Source organism: Belonocnema kinseyi, chromosome 1, assembly GCF_010883055.1.
Source record: "Belonocnema kinseyi isolate 2016_QV_RU_SX_M_011 chromosome 1, B_treatae_v1, whole genome shotgun sequence".
NCBI lineage: Eukaryota > Metazoa > Arthropoda > Insecta > Hymenoptera > Cynipidae > Belonocnema > Belonocnema kinseyi.
The window spans coordinates 72,331,470-72,349,586 of NC_046657.1; the positions used below are offsets into that span (position 1 = coordinate 72,331,470).

An 18,117-nucleotide genomic window follows, 5' to 3' on the forward strand; every position below is an offset into this window, starting at 1 on the left:
ATTAAACTTCTTGGTTGAAAATTCAAATATTTGGTTAATAACTTATAGTTTTATGTTTTTGCTCAAAAATGCATGTTTCAAATTTGTAAATTTAAATATTTTTCTAAAACTGATGATTTTATATTGAAATTGAAACATTTTGATTATTACTTTGACTATTTTCTTACAAATATCTGAATTTAGTTAAAGATTCAAAATTTTAGTTGAAAATTAATTCCCTTGTTTGAAAATTGAACTACTTGTTAAAGTTAATCTTTTATGGTTGAAAATGAACTTTTTAGACTGAAAATTTTATTGTTTAGATGAAAATTTAACGATTTGGTAAAAAATATAACCATTTCAGAGAACTTTTTAAAAAAATTAAAATGATTAGATTAGTTGTTCAAAATGGAACTATTTGGTTTAAAATGAATTTAGTATTTTTTTAAATTTAAGTATTTGCTTTAAAACTTATATTTTGATAATGTACGTTAAAAATTGATCTTTCTTATTTAAAAATTTAAATCTTCCGATGAAAATTTGTTCTTTTATGGAAATTTTACATCTCGACCAGAAGTTCTACTTTCTTAAAAATTCGTTGACTTTGTCAAAGATTCAGAATTTTGGTTAAAAATATACTTTTTTGTTGAAGCATTAGATTGCCGGATTGAAAATTCAACTGATTCATAGAAAATTAATCTTTTCATCTTGAAAATTCAACAAATTGTTGAAAAATTCCACGGTTTTGTGAAGAATTAGTTTTTGTTATTAAAATGATATTTGAATAAAAATTTAGGTATCAAAATTACATTAGAATGGAGGGTTTAAGGGGGGAGGGGTGAAACTCTACAGACCCTAAAAAAGGGCTGGTTTGAAAATTTAGAAGAAAAAAACTTGACCTAATATGGTCCCTAAAACGAAAGAAAAGTATCCGCATTCCTCGGAGGAAATAGTTTTTTAAACAATTTAATGTAATTTAAAAATTATTATTAATATTGATAACATTGATAAATCAGTGGGATTTTATCCGGACCTTGAAGAGGATTTGCATAATTCTTAACTCAAGTATCTCACGTCACAGGGTATCATTTCTAGAAGATGGAAGTGTCCTGTTTGCCTTAGCAAATCCCCACTAAGTGGTTGGTTATTCCGAAGGCAAAGGATTTGTCTCCTTTCGATCGAAAGGGCCGCCTACAAGGAAACCCTACGTTTAAAGTAAACTTGATATTTCAGGGTTTCTCTGTGAACTCAGAGCAAATACAATACATAAAGTTGGTTCTATAAATAATTGCATGAGGATAGAGAAAAGGTAGAGATGCAGTTACTCCCACGCACTTTGCCTTCTCGCATGATCCGGAAGAATTATTACTATTATTATTATTGTAATTCTCAGCTGATGTACATTGTGTTCTCACTTATTTACGCCACTCGAAGTGTAAATATTTTCAGTGCCAATATCATTCTTCTTCTTTCTCCGCAGTTCTTATCTTTCCTTTCTCAGTTCTCTAAGCTAGGCGTCTACATTCCTTGCTATTCTTCATCTCTTTCCTTTTCTTAACGCATCCTCCGCCCCCTTCTCCTCTACCTCCTCCTCGTCCGCCACCTCCTCCTCCGCCACCTCCTCCAACAGCTCCTTCGTTGTTTTACCGTACTCTTCACCTCCTCCTCCACCTCCTTCTCCTCCTCCTCCTTCTCCTTCACCTCCTCATACTCCACCCCCTCTTCTGGCTCTTAACGCCTAGCGATTCTCATCTCGCGAGGCGCTAAGAGAAATTCAAGTCCATACGGCAATCTTCACTCGCGGAATGCATACTCGAGATTCCAGATCTGATGAGCGATAGGCGTTACTGGAAAAATGCATGGGGATCTTGAAGATTAACTTATATGCCACTGAATGGACGGGAGCCAAGTGAATAGATAATCGAAGATCCAGGGGAAAAATTATTAATCTTCAGCCCGGAATGCAATGGGAAAATAATTTTTGCGGTACACGCTGAATTGGTGACCCTGGGAGAAGTCCTTTTTTTCTTTATTAATTAAAAACATGAGATTTACGGTAAACCTGGCACTATTAAACTGTTTCTTATCATTCTGATCATCAACTTCAGTTCAAAATGATCCACTTTGTGAAAATGAAATTAATTTTTCTCGTAGCTAAGATAATATTCATAAAAGAAGGAATGAGTTAGAGAATTTTGAATTATATAGTTAAATAGTTTTCAATTATAATTTTGAACTTTTAACCAAAAGAGAAATCTTTTCAGCGAAAAATGAAATATTTTAATTTTCAGATGAAAATTAATTTTTAGCAAGAAAAATAAGTTGAATCTTCGTCTAAAAAAGAAAATTTTTTAAAATTTTTATCCAAAAAGAAACAATTTTTAACTGAAGTAGTGAACATTGAAAAAAATTAATTGGATATTTCCCCCAGATAAACAAGTTTTTTAGCGAATTCTTTGAATCCTTATCCAAAAAATATTAATTTTTTAAATAAAAAGATAAATTTTCATTTAAAAAAGTTGACCTTTTTTTAAAAAAAGTTGACCTTTTTTTAAAAAAAGCTGAAATTTCAGTTTTAAATTTTCAACAAAAAACCTTCATTTTTCATTAAATTGTGGAATTTTCAATCCAAAAAGATGAATTTTAAACGAAACGGATGAATTTTGAATCAAACAGCGAGACTTTCCAATCAAATTGTTGATTTTTTAACAAAATAAAATATCCCTTAATCAAGTAGTAAAAATGGTAACAAAAAAAAAAAAGATTTTTGAAACAAAAATATTTAAACTCAAAATAATTGGATTTTCAACTGAAAATATATAATTTCTTCTGAAACAATTAAATTTTCTACTAAAAGGATGAATATTCAATTAAAATAGTTAACCTTGTAGTTCAAAAACTAATTTGTTAATGAAGATCAATATGTTTAACAAAATAGTTAAATTTTCGACCTAAGAAATAATTTTTTAACTAAAATCATAACTCTTCAAAAAAAAAAAAAAAAATTTCGACAAATTATTCGAATTCTCTATCAAAAAGGATAACTTCCTAAAAAAATGATTAAACTTTACACAATGTAATTAAATTTTTAACCAAATAATAAAAGTTTTGATAAAAAAAAACTGTGAAAATGCATGACAGGCAATTGACCTTGTGAATCTAATCATCCTGATGCTCAATTTTCTGGTAAAATAAAAAATCCAAAAACCATATAAAATTATGGCATACCAACTGGCATGCAGTTACGGTACTTCTGGAAATAGGTATTCCCTTAAAAGTCCTTTATTTCTTGATTAATCAAAAACATTAGATTCCACTACCCACTGATGCCATTCGAGTTCAATTTTCCCCACCTGCAATGACTTCAGTCGTAGGAAGAAAAAGCTCGAGTTTCAGTCGTTTATCTTGAAGGTGCGTCATCTCTTCAGGAGCTTTTATCTCTCTTCTCGAGTACACCTGCGGAATTGCGGAAGTCTCGATACCGAGTGGTTGAAGACCTTAGCAGGACTTCTTCTAGCGGTTCCCGTATGAAGGTAGAAGAAGCTTAATCACTGGATAAGAGGCCCAGAACGGATCGAAGAAGGAATAGAAGAAGAAAAGTGGGAGGAGAGGGTGAGGTCGTCATCCTGAGAAGGGTCCCAACAAGTGTCTCTGCTCGAGAACTAACGTGCCTTATCCTTTCCCGATCAATCGCGAAACGCGTATCTAGCGGCAGGCTCAGCTTCTTGCCATGACTTTCTCGTTTGCGAGGCGCGCGTGCCTGACTTGGTAAGAGATTCGAAACCAGTTCACAGAAATGATCGATCTCAGCTGAGCTCTTGGGAAGCATCTATGTGGAACGGTCAGCAATAACGTGGAATTTCACTCGGCGCCACAGTAAAAAGCGCAAGATAAACTAAAGATAAGGGGCAGTTCAAAAAGTACCCCCTACAGAAATAGGATATCTTGGGAAAATTCCATGATATCTCGGGGATATCCAAATTCCCGCGTCACCCGTTGGGATATCCCCGAAACAACTCGGGATGTCCTATCACAGTGAGCGATGTCACACTGCCACATGGTGGGGTTCAGCTGGTTTTGTGACAATATCTGACGTTTTTTAAAGTAAAAGTTTATTTTTTGTGCAATGATCGACATAAGAAAATTCGCCTTTTATCTAATCCCGTTTTAGCCACTCCCTTTTTAGATAAATAGAACACTCCACGTACTGCGTTGGCCATTCTTCGTGATTCCGAAAGTGAGGAGACTGTTCTTATTTTGATCATTATACCAAAAATAGATTTTTCTCATCAGAGTTAATCACTTCACCTCGGTAAAACTTTCACCGAATTACCTTCAATTTTTAACTGTTCAAAAATGTATCAGCAACTCACGTTATCTTTTGTTTTCAACTGTGAGCAGAGCAAACCAGAATAAGATAGACTGAGTGTGAAAATCTTGCTTTAACGGTCCTCTAACAAGAAATGGATCCAGAGATACCAAGTAGTATGTGGTGAGAAGAATACTCGTTCTAGACAAACCTGCATCTTTGCAGAAACTGCTTAACTTGTTTCCTTTTTTTCGAATTCATTAGGAGTAGACGCTCTTATTGTTAAGATTCATCAGAGAAACTTTTCTTCAAAAATGGTAATCTTTAATATTCGTCTTACGCTTGTCGGCAGACCTGCTTCTCTTATAATTATTCGAGTTCATTCTCCGAATCAACCTGTGACCACGTGTCGTCGCAAGGCGCAACGACCCACCAGGTGTGCTTAAAAAAGTATCAAGAGTCTCAAATTCCTGAATCTCAATAGCTAACCGGACTAGTTTAGTTTCCAAAGAACATCTCATTTTATACCCAAAATTCAGAGCAGATTTTCATAAATCTATCGACACACTTTTTCTGATTGCGTCCATTACATTCGGAGGTGGACTGTGGTAACGGTTGGAGCCTAATATTGAATTGATGAAGAGGAAGAACTGGTTGCAGAAAAATAATCCTGGATGCAACGTCTCATAAATAGTACAAGTTTGCAGGAGTGAAGATCTGTTTCTGAAGCGAGGACATGCTCGCGACGAAATAATGTGGCAATGGCGAACCGGATGCAAAGACCACGAAGCCACCCAGTGCAGTTGTCTTACCCCGTACTGCCCGAGATAAGATCTTCAATTCTGCCCCGGCTTCTGTCGCCCGTGAGTTCGACTTAAGGCATGTCCGTGTTCATCGACATCGAGAACGAAGCACTTGTACAGGTCGCGACATTGATTCCTTCCGAAGGTATCAAAGGCAGGTCACGATTGTCCAATGTTCAACCAGCACACCTCCAGATCGTCAAAATGCACCACGACACAATATCCCACTACATTCTTCATCCTTTCCAATTATTTCTACAAACTGCGACACAAGACCAGGAACTACGTTAGAATCTCATCAAGGAAGATTACGATACTGACGTGTCTAAATGAAAAGGTTGCATCTCGAAAAAACCAAACAAAAAGGTGTTAACTCGTGTCGAACAAATAAAAAGGTGCTCCAGGGTTAAGGGCGTTGATGTCCACAATACAATTTATATGGTGCTTTGAAGAATCGAGAGTTCGCGACCTGAGTTAACACCTTTTAATTTGGTCTCGCCGAAATGAAACCCTGTTATTTGGACACTTATGTGGCTCTGGGAAGCATCTTAGAGGAATGGACTAGCAATATCGAGGGAAAAAGCTGGACGTATTTTTTTAACAGCCCCTTTCATAAACTCATTAAAATCGATTCATAAAATTGATCACCTGTCGTTACGGTTTATGTAAACAGATCTACTGAACCCATAAATTACTTTGTGTAATTAAATGCCGTAACTGAAGCTATAAATTTATATTACTCCTCTTCAGGTATTTTAAACTTGCGATTAATTCAACCCGTTTTATGAGCTCGTTAAAATGTTAGATACGTAAATCAATGCACCTGTATTAATTATATTTTACTGAATTGAAGCTTAAGAATCGTTTTTTGTAGTTCAAAAAAACAAACCTGATCGTCTGATGAGATGCAAATTCGCTCGTTACAACCACGAGTCACAAATAACTTGTTAAGGGAGGAAAAAAATTTACGTCTGCTTGGATTTGAACCCGGGATGCCACTATACATGAGTGGGGCGTTAGCCAATTACGCCATCCAGATCTCAGCAGACCTGTTTTTGTTTTTTTCAAGGCTACATTTACAAGGGCAAACTAAACGTATTTCTCTACTGTGACAATCATATCCTTCCTGGTCCACCTGACTAAAATCTAAATAATGTTTGAAAGAAGCTATTACTATTCTAAGGCATGTTGCCGTCCGAGTTTTAGAATTTTAATTAACAACATTCTTGAGGTCTCGGTGGCGTAATCGGTCAATGATCCACTCATGTACAGTGGGGTTGCGGGTTCAAATCCGGCCTAAGGCATATTTTTTTATTCTTCAAGAAATTATTTGTGCTCGAGCTAGAGCCATACATAACTCATTTTGAAAAAATGGATTTATCGCGTTTTGTTCGCTCATTCTTCATTTAGTCATAGCTACTGCGCTTCGTAGGAAAAATGATCATCGACCTCAAAAAGACTGTACGTCGGTAAACTGTACTTTTCACGCCATTGTCTTTAAAGCAATGTATAATGTAACGTGTGAATGCATTTTATTCCGAGGCCTCCAGTTGCGGTACTCAAAGTTTCCCAGAAGTCAATGCTACACATGCTATTTTCTTCTTAGGCTGCTTTTTGCCTCCCATTTCTATGTATGAGTCCAAGGTATTTTTTTGCAAGTTGCTTCTTTGACTTGAGTAACAATATTTCATCCATCATGAGCGCGTCACATTTTTTCAGTCATATTTCATATTTATGATTCTTTGTGACATAATCACCTTTAACAGAGATTTTTCTGCATTCTTCCATTATTAAGACGTCATTTTTAACTTTTTAAATATCTATAACTAAAACAATTCAATTTCAGCTAAATAGGTTAATTGTTAACTAAAATTATGAATAATAAGCAAAGGGATTTAATTTTCAATCAGTTAGTTAAATTTTCTACAATCAAACGAATTTCCAAAAAATTATATCAATTTTTAACTAAATAGTTTAATTTTCATTAAAAAAAAATATATTTTAAAATAAACAGTTTAATTTTGACTCGAAAATGGAATAGTTCAGTTCTCAGATAAAAAATGTATTTTTCACTTTAAAAAGACGAATTTTCATTGAAAGAATTACACTTACATCTGAATAAAAAAATTTTTAAGTAAAAACATGAATTTTAAAACAAAAATATATTAGAACTTTTACCATAGAATTGAGATTTCTAACAACACAACTGAATTTTCAACTAAAATGATAAATCTTAAATTGAAATCACGAAACTCACTTTGGAATTAATTCTCCATCAAATAGTTGAATTCTTAACTAAATAATATAAATTTTGAACCCAAAGTGAGAAAAATAAGATTTTATCAAAGAAGGTCAACTTCCAATACAGAAGTTAAATTTTCCAACAAAAATAATAATTTTTTAATAAATAATGCTTTTTCAATAAAGAGAGGTAAAAAAGTTTGTCCAAATTATTAAAATTTATTTTAAACTGAGAAGGTTCATTTATAATAAAAAGGGGATATTTTGATCAAGAAGATTAGTTTTGTACTATAAAAGACGAATTTTCAACTCGAAAATGTCAATTTCCACCAAATATGAAAAAATTACATTTTAAGTAGAAAAATTAATTTTGAATTTAAAAAAATAAATTTTCAACTAGAATAGATAGAAGTTCAGTTCAATTGATGATTTTTTTACTAAAGACCTATATTTTCAATTTAATGATATATATTTAGCGACAAAAAAAGAATTTTTAACAACATAGATAAATTTAAAAAAAAAATCTTAACCAACATTAGAATAGTTAAATTTTTAGTCCAGAAGTTGAAGATTATATAAAAAATAAATAATCTTAAACCAAGGTAATGTAGATTGGACAAAGTACTTGAATTTCCAATAAAACAGATGAAAAATTTAACAAAAATAAAATTTTTCGAAAAGAGTTCAACTTTCAAACAAGTAGTAAAATTTCAACCAAAATGTCTTTGAGTTTTAAATAAAAACAAAGTTAAATTACACCAACACATAAAATAGTTCGTGTTTTAATTATTAGAGATTTTAATTTTAATTAAAAATCATAAAAACATAAAACCAAAAAGATTTATTTTCAACCAAGTAAAAATGACTGTCTACATAAATTTCGAATTTATATAAAAATCATAAAAACGTCAACCAAAAAAGATTCATTCGCTGCCAAAATTATAATAGTAGACTTCTCGGTCAAAAAGAATAATCTTTTAACCAAAAGGTGTTGCATTTCAATCCGAAGTGATGAATTCTCAAATATTACATTTCGACCTTAAAAAAATGTAGGAAATTCGTTTTTAAGCTCGATTTTAATATTGCATTGCACATCTACACGGCCATGCCTTGGACGCGGCATAACTACTGACACTCGACAGTTTCTACTCATAAAAATTCATGACAGACAATTGATCTTGATAATCGGATAATTTCGATGCACAATTTGTTGATAAAAAAATCCGTAATCTCTATAAAAGCGTTACACATCATTTTGATCCATTATCATTGTTATTGAAAACATGCATTCATTCAAGTACCTTAGCATTAATATATTTATCTTCTGTTGCATCCGCCTTCATCAGAAGTACTTGCATTCACCTGGACGTTTTGCCAGGGGAGACGAAAACTTCAGAAGACCATTCTTCCAAGCAGTTTCTTCCCAAGTCGAGATTCAACACACAGCTAATGCCGTTGGTTCATTTTGATCCAATGTCGAGTTCAAATTGCTCATAAGGCATTCACTGTCTAATGAAGAGTTTAGCGAATATGAAAAGCTGATGAGCAAATATTCTCTAAACGAGAAAAATCTGCACAAATTGCAAGGATTCGAGGAATGCGGATACTTCTGTGTATGGTTCTCGGCAGCAGAGTCGCATAAATATGTCGGGTGTATAAACATGTACCTAAATGTACGGCCATAGATTATGAGCGGTCGAAAAAAAACTGACAAATGGACCAGAGCTGCAGGCTGGTTCGTTACGAGTTGAGCATTGCCTGGAGGGTTGCTGGGTAAAAATTCGATTCAAAATGAAAGCAGAGAGAGGGAGCGACACTGGCGATGCTGGAAGCTAATTACCGAGCATGTAACATAATTAACCATCCTAGAAGGTACGCCGAGCATCCAGGCATCCTGCACCTTCTTCGTGGCTTCTAGGCGCGATCGAAAATATACCGTTAGGACAACCCGCTCTGTAATGGAGATTAATCCCTGGATAAAGCTACGTTTACACCTTCAGTTCTACGTCTGGCGTGTTCGACACGAAAGTTAATTCAGTTACCCCGATATGGAAGTCGATAAGCGGCAATCTGTAACGCCGATTTGCAAGATAAACTGCGTTACGCGCAGCGTCCTCTATCCGTTTGCATAGTAATGCACATAGATTCATCAAATCAGCTGTCTTTATGGTTCTGGTAAACAACTGGGCCCATTGAAACGATTGAATTTCAACGCTTGTGTAGTACCGTTGCTATTTCATGACAAACTATTTGTATTGATCTGATTTATTGCTTCTTTACATCAATATTCTCAACAGGAGAGTGATTCGCAATTCAAAGTTTACAGTTTTCAATTTCACATTTCATTGTGCGTTTCAAAATTGCAGGTTTCATAATACATTTCACATTTTCAAATATCATATTTCATTTTACATTCTACATATAGCATCACATTTTGAAGAACACTTTATATTTAAATTTTAGTCTACAATCAAAAAGCATCAAATTTAATTCAAAATGTGAAATATAAAATACAATGCAAAATGAAACCTTATAATTTATATAAATGCATTTATTTAATTTTTTAATTTAAGTTTGGAATCACTGATATTGAAAACATTTATATGAGTAAGCAATAAACGTGTATGTGATTGTATACATAGTTCAAAATTCGACGTTACGTTGCATTACACTTTACATCTTACATTTTGAATTACGCTTTACATTTCAAATATGTAGTAATATGAGTATCTTCAAAAAATATAGAATGTAATGTAAAATATATTCTGAAATGTAAAATGAAGCAAAATGTGAATGTAAATTTAAAAATGTGAAATGTAATATAATGTACAATTTCAATTTCGGAATCACCCCCATCGAAAATAGTGATGTGAAGAAGCAATATATATGTGAGTAATATAAATAGTTTGACGTTTACATTATATTTCACATTAAATCTTACATTTTTATTGCATCTCAAATTTCATATTTTAAAGTTTTACATTATATTCTACATTTTACGTTTTCGGGTATCATATTACATTTTATGTTTCAAATTTTGGGACATCACATCACATTTTACATTTCGCATTATAGTTTATATCTTATATTGAACATTTTTTGTTATGTTTGCATTCCATTTTAGATTTCACATACAGGATTAAATTTTGGATTACGCTTTACAATTCAAATTTGAGAATGATATCGAAAAGCATTAAATTTAATGAAAAATGTGAAATCTGATATATAGAATGAAAATCCGACGTGAAATGTGTTAAGTAAAGTGTAAAATAAAAAATGGGATATGAAATGGGAAATCTGGTGTCAAACGTAAAATAAATTGTGAAATGTAACCTGAAATGTGGAAAGTAAAGTCTAAAATAAACAATGTACAATTTAATGTAAAATATAATGTAAAATGCAATGTATAATGTAATTTAAAGTGTAAAACTTTACAGCTGTAATTTGGGAATCACTCCTATAGAAAGTGTTAAACTAAATGTAATGTCAAATTTAATGTAAAATGTGAAATGCAAAATATAATAGGATGTAAAATGTAATATAACATTTGAAAAGAGCTGTAAAATCTAAAAGGAAAGGTCAAATTTGAAATATGAAACTAAAAAATGTCAGTTATGAATCACCTCTGTTGAAAACATAAACATAAAAAAAACAATACAAATTACAGTTAAATAAATACTTTGATAATTACGTTACATTTCACATTTAACATTTTACACTGGATTTTACATTTTGTATTACATTTAACATTTACAAATCTAAATTTAATTTTTTATTAAATTTTACATATAAAATGTGTAGTGATATGAGTATACCCAAATCTGTTGCAATATGAGTCTATCTTCAAAAAACATAAAATATCATGTGAAATGTAACGTGAAATGTGGAAAATGAAATCTAAAATAAAAAATGTAAAATCTAATTTGAAATGTGAGATTTAATGTAAAATCATTTTCTTATTTAACAAAATATAAATATTATATATTTATATTATGCATTTTATATGTAATTATTATAAATAATTATAGATTTAGACATTGTATTCCATTTCACATTTCATATCATAAATTTCCTATTACATTTTACATATCCTTTTACATTTTACATATCCTTTTACATTTCACATTACATTTGCATTACACTTCACATTTAAAATATGTTGTAATATGAGTCTATCTTCAAAAAGCATAGCATGTGATGTAAAATGTAATGTGAAATGTTAAAAGCGAAATCTGAAATAAAAAAATAAATATAAAAAATGTGCTTTCTAAATAAATTAGATAGTGCCAATCGGTAAGTTGCCTCGGTACAAAAGTTCATTCGCGTTCTAGGAAATGCACTCGACTCCAATCTAAGAACGATCAGAATCCCCGTTACGAGTATCGTGAATCCTGAAAAATTGTCACTTAACGAGGGCCCATTGAGTTGGAGATCGTTAACCATTCGTCTCTCCAACAGACGAAGTAACGTTTCCACGCAAAAGCTGCTCGACCATGAAGAACGAATCTAGTCCTAGAAGAGTTCTGATGAATGAAAAACATTGAAACCAGGATTCCATGATTTTTCATTAATTCTATTTATCTTTAATTGAAATTAAAAATAATTATTCCATGAATTTCAGATTTATAAATCAGTCGGGATTAGCATAATGTGAAAAGGGGTCGCTCTAGATAAAAGAAATAGATGGCCGAAATAGAGGCGGATGATCCGGTTCAGGACACTTGTTAGTTGACAGACCGACTAAAAATGAGGACGGTACGCGTGCCAGGGGTCAGACATGTGCATTCAAGAAATGTAAATCTGGGCCAAGTGTGCAGGTTCACTAAACCAGCAAATCACGGACCGGTTGGACTTCCTACTCATTTGTCAATTTTTTCCTCACAAATAATTCCCATCAAACCTCAACAGAAGCTACATAGCTGAGCAGTAAATCAAATCAGTGGCCTTAATCGGATTTCATAATTTCGCTCGGCCGATGGGGACCAGAGTGTCCCAGGTCGGGTCCCTGGCGAAGAATTTCAAATGAAAGGATAACTGTTAAGTCGTAGAATCGTATAATCGTGGGCTGGTCTCTTAAGAGTCCGTGCTAAGCTCGATTCCAAAGGCACTTTTTGTTCTACTTTATAAACCTCGAAAAATCAGCAAACTGGTTCTATTGAAATTTACACTTAATCCATTTTCTAGAAAAGCAAGTACACGCTAATGGAAAAAAATCCGTCGATGTTTCTATAGCAGTGCCTTCCATCACACTCGACATTTTGTCGCAGCTGTTGGTCAGCTGCAGACTTAAAATCCTGAAAGCTTATAAAATCTTGGAGTGTTGTCGGAAGCTCGAACCTATTCCCTCATGTGAAATGAATGGCGCAACGACTGAGCGATTGATCTCCCCGCATTCGGTATCAGGAATCGTAGACGCCGTCTTTTTTGCTGATCCTTTTGTATAAGGAAAATCCGAGGGTACCAACTCCTCCTTGAGCACTTCGTATTCTTGGCAAGCGTGCGGAACACTCGATACCGAATGCGGATTATCGACTTGAGCTCCACGCGGTAGTCGTGAACTCGATAAAAATCGGTAGGCCAGTGAGGATCGGGGAATTTCAATGGCTGTGCGAAACACTTGGTTGGAAAACCCTGCACGTAACTGAAGAAGCACGGTTTGCCGGTTTTGAGAACACAAGGTCATCGCTTCGAAACTTGAATTTCATTCAAATCTAGTTTATCATTCTCGAGCAGGGATTATGCCGTAGTGCTTCACAATTTACTTCATGATACGGATCTAGAAGAGCAGAAAATTGAGGCGCGACGGAAGCGGATGACAGAAACTCGATACCAATCACCAATTCTCGCGACTGGAATCGACAATGGAGGACTGTCGCTAAAATTAATATTATTAGCGACAATAAATTAAATAAAATTGTCAGATATGCGCTTTTTCGGGAACGAGCCGGTCGGTCAGTGAACTGAGAGTGCCAAAATAAATTTCGAAAGCGCAATTCATTCGACGGCTTGATTTAGTATTCATGAACGGTGATACGTCGACATCCCAAATTCTGCGTTAATCGCTTGGGTCAGGATATTCTGGATGGCCCATCGTGCACGGTGGGCCTTTTCAGAGTAGACACTTTGATAATACAGACGTGTCACGTAACTATCGTACAATCGATTGCTTGCACTTTTTGAACGCTTTACAAGCTATTCTTTAAAGCAAAAACGAAAGACTCGAAGGTTCCAATCAGCAAAAGAAAAAATGGCAATTTCAAATCTCTTTCACACATTCACCAGTATAGAGGTTGCAGAACCCTAATTTTATTTGATATTTAATCTTTTGGATGAAATGAGAAGGTGGATTTTAACTGGAGTGTGTGTTGCGATTCTGGAATCTGGAGGATGGCCAAACGTCGCTGACTACTTAGATAAAGGATTTTTTCCATGAGTAGAGGCACGTAACTTTGCTGAACGATAATCGAGGATCGATCAAGCTGGTCCTGAATAGTTCTTGCATCGTCGGAAAAGAGCGCATCTCTCGCTTTACCGTTCCTCAAGTATACGTGATGCGAAGTCCAAGTCGAAGACTCGCTGAAGCGAAACCTCGTCTGCAGGAAATCGGGCCTTGGTCGGGACCAAATGCGTCGGCGGGCATGCCGAGTAATTCGTCGAAATTACATCTAACGAGCCGTATTTTTTGCTAAGAAGCAGAGACTCGATCCTAGGATCCAGGATTCGATTCGCCATGGTTATTGCCCCCGATCGCGTGACTCCGAGATTCTCAACGTCAATTTATTCGCGTTAAGAATTACTTCTTAATGTCGTTTCGTCAATCACAATCTAGCAAATGAAATACCTCCTTTCAAAGAATCGAGAACTCAAGTGAATTTCCAGTTAGCCTCGAGCAGAATTTGTTTTTGTGCAAATTTGTTATTAACTGTCGTAAAGTTAGCGATTCGTGGATAACGGCTTCCAGAACCAGTGATTATTTCCGAGGTCGCTTCCTCTTTTTCATATATACAGTTAATTATTGCAATTAACTGCTTTAAGGCAAACGATGTTTGCAGACGTGGGAAAAAGACAAGGTCGAGACACTTGCAAAGTTAACCGTCTCACTCCGTGATTTACAGAGGAAGATGCTACTGATTAAAATTCACTTTAGATTATAATATATATTTTTTCATTACATTGAAGAAACTACCGTTTGGTGAAATAAGTACATTTTATGAGCCATTTGAGAAGGGGCTTTAATCAATATTCTGCCCAATGAAGAGCATTGAAATGCAGACTAAAAAATATTAAATGAAAATGAACAAACAAATTGCATCATTTCTAAGTTTGCAATGATTCTGCAGCAAATACTGGATTGAAGTAGAAAAATGATATAATCAGGACCAACTTTTTATAAACTGATTTCCTATCTTTGCCGGGAATATAAATTTCGATCTTACGGAATGTGTCGCTTGAGAAGCCGCGTCATCGCCAAAGGCAGCCGCAGCAGTTCTAACCGGCGGACAAAGGTTTCAAACCCCTTCGGATCCTCCTAATTTACATTTCATTTCTGTTCTATCTTTTACAGAGGCTCTTTTCAGGGCATTGTTTATTTTTAAAGGTTGCTTTTTAAAGTCTTACACAGAAAAAAGAAGTTATCAAAACATTACTCGGCTAAGACTTCTGGTAGACCAGAAATTTCAAGGAAAAATTTTCGGACTTACTTAATTACTTCCTGGATTCTCTTGAATTTTGTAATCAATTTACTGGAAATTTGTAGAAATCCTTTAAATGAAAAATTCTTGAAAATAAACAAAAAAATATTTCCGAATTTAATTGTTTGATTCTTGGCGTTTTTAATTTCAAGAATTTCGCAGTTAAAAGGTCTGAGTGAATTATTTCAAAAGTTTTGGCAAATTTTAATTTTTTAAACCTAGCAGAATTTTACCTATATATAAAAAGTTGAAATTAATAAGTTTATTTTTAAAAATCTATACCAGTGAGATATATTGTATCGTTCCAAAAGTGCTTAAATATTTTAAATTACTTGGAGACGATACGGGAATATCCTTTGGGTCAATGAAATCTGTCACCAAAGTTAATTCAGTTTTATCTCTCATTTCAAATATTATAAGAATTTATAATTTTATATATCCTTTTTATTTTTAGATATATCTTTAGAGGATTTCATTCTTTCCACAGAATTTTTTTTTCCTTAACTTGGAAATTTTCAGTAGAAATGAGCGTTTTTATAAATTAACCGACATTTTCTGTAACATTTACTAAAGTTTTCTTTCAATTTCACATCAAAAAACGTCACATTTTTAGAATTCGAATAAAATTCTCTAAACTCTGCTGGCAATTCTTGGAGAAAATCTAGGCTGTGCTTATTTGAACTGAAAAATTTTTTAATTTAGGAAATTTATCTTCCTTCGCGTAAAAAGATAAGAAACTGATTTTTGTAGAAAATTAAAATCGAGTTTGGTACTTTCTTCAGAGAGTGATATTTTTTGGAAAGAAAGTAAAAGTATAAATGTTTCAAATATTGAATATTAACCAATTCTTTCTATCAAGTGTCATTCTGAAGAACTTAGAAGATTTGCAGTCAAAATTATCGAATTTTTTCCCGAATTTAGAGAATTTTCTAAATTTAAGGACATCTCTTCTAACATTCAATACAATTTTTATTAGGTTGACGTCATTAAACATTTTTATCAATTCTGAAATCTTTACAAAAAATCTAGGCTGTGTCTATTTTAACTAAAAAACTTAATCTTCAGCAGATTTATTTTCTTTCGTATAAAAAATAAGAAATTGCTTTTCGCAGAATATTAAAATCAAGTTTAGGGTTTTCTTCAAAGAGAGAAATTTTTAGAAACAAAGAAAAATTAAAAAGCTTTCAAATATTAAACATTTTTCATTTTATTCTTTAAAGTGCTATTCTGGAAAACTTGGAGGATTTTCAATCAAAATTACCATTTTTTTCCAGAATCTAGTTAATCTGGCAAACTTATGAATATTTCATCTGATATTTATTGAATTTTTACAGAAAGTATCCTTAACTTTGTAAAGTTAAAATTTCTGAAAATTTTGTGATCTTTGCAAAAAAGCTAGACTACGCCAATTTTATTTGAAAAACATTTAACTTCAGCAGACTCAATTTTCTACCTGTCAAAGATTATAAATTGTTTATTTTTAGAATCATAAAAAAGAGTTTGGTATGTTCTTCAGAGATTGATATATTCCAGAAAAGAAAGAAAAATTAAAAATCTTTCGAATTAAAGACGACAAAGAAATGTTTGAAAAAGAATGAACCTGTTTCATTTCTTTGCATGAAAACTTTACTTCTTTATTCCTCAAAACTTAGAGGATTTTCAGTAAAAATTACAAATTTTTTGCAGAATTTAGAAAACTTTTAGTAATTTTATAAAGTTCCGTAAGTTTCTTCTAAAATTCGTCGAAATTAAAAAAAAAAGTATCCATACATTTGTAAAATTAAAATTTCTGAAAATTCTATAATCTTTGCAGAAAAGCTACGTTGAGATTACTTAGACTGCTACAAGAGCTACAAAAAAAAGCATTCGTAATTTTATAAAATTAAAATTTCTGAAAATTTTATAAACTTTGCAGAAAGGTAGGCTGCAACAATTTTGACTTATAAACCTTTAACTTCGCCAGAATAATTTTTTTCCGTGAAAAAACATTAGGAACTGTTTTTTTTGTAGAATATTAAAATCAAGTTTGATATTTTCTTTAGAGATTGATACTTTGCAGAAAGAAGATTAATTTATTTCTGCAAGTCGTCATTCTCACTATAAAATACCAACCTGGATACGCCTATAGTACAAAATACAATTTTCCAAATGATTGTACAAAACACTTGACCCTTTCTCACATAATTTTCACCAAATCACGCTTTCTTATCTCCTCAAAAAACGAGAATAATTCCACAATGCAAAAGGATGATCCTACACTCACTAAACGAATACAGTCCACGTGCATGCATACTTCTGGGGACCGAAAATCGTGATTCGCACTAGTTGCACTGATTCAATTTCAAAATCGAAAAAAAATCACACCACTGGATTTTCCAAAAGCTTTTCAATAAAAAGCTCACTGCACAGTTCCTAAAATTCTGCTCACTGTATCTCACTGTTTTTCCCACAAAATTACAAAAACGAAGGTCGATGCTTCTCACTTTTCGAATTTTCAATAAAAATTGTACAATGCAAATGTACGAAATTGGCACTTCGCGCAATGCAACTTACCTCTCCAGCTGATGCAGTACAAAGATCCGTCAGACACGCTATTCGCTTCCCTTCTCTTCCTTTCAAAAACTGACTCAAATATTTTCAAACAAAATTTTTTTTTCAAAATCAGCTTTTCACTTTTGGGTATTCTCTGAGTGGGAAAATCCGCGATAAATATTTTTCTTATGAGGGACTGATGCTGCAGGATTTTTTAACAACGGCACTATGTGGAGGGTCATTGAGGGGTCGTTTTGTGTTTCGAATGATCGCAATCGCAATCGCACCCTTAACCGTGGGGCGTTGCGATTTTCAGTTCACGCCACCGTCGCACCGAACAGAAGTGAACTACTCGTGCGCCGCCGGTTCACAGTACCTTAAATACCTTGCCCGCGCCGCCGCTGTACGGCCCCTACCTTCCGCTAGAGCGGCGCTGATTGGCGGGGGAGAAGCGCAATGCCCGCGGGTACAGAAGAGCCTCTTCGACTCTTCTCGATCCGAGGTTCGAGCCGAGCGCAGGAGACGATGGTCGGTGGGTGTCGAAGAAGGAGCTGGAGGAGCT

At 33.6% G+C, this 18,117-nt stretch overlaps 1 protein-coding gene across 1 annotated transcript in view; it reads right to left on the reverse strand.

Annotated features, from left to right (window-relative positions):
- The window catches only part of LOC117172119 (titin), a 46,707-nt gene extending 28,824 nt beyond the window's left edge, over positions 1-17,883 (reverse strand). The window contains exon 1 of the mRNA XM_033360258.1: positions 17,577-17,883. The gene's annotated coding sequence lies outside the window, so the exon portion shown is untranslated. The remainder of the gene's footprint in view (positions 1-17,576) is intronic.
- Between the last annotated feature and the right edge of the window lie 234 nt (positions 17,884-18,117).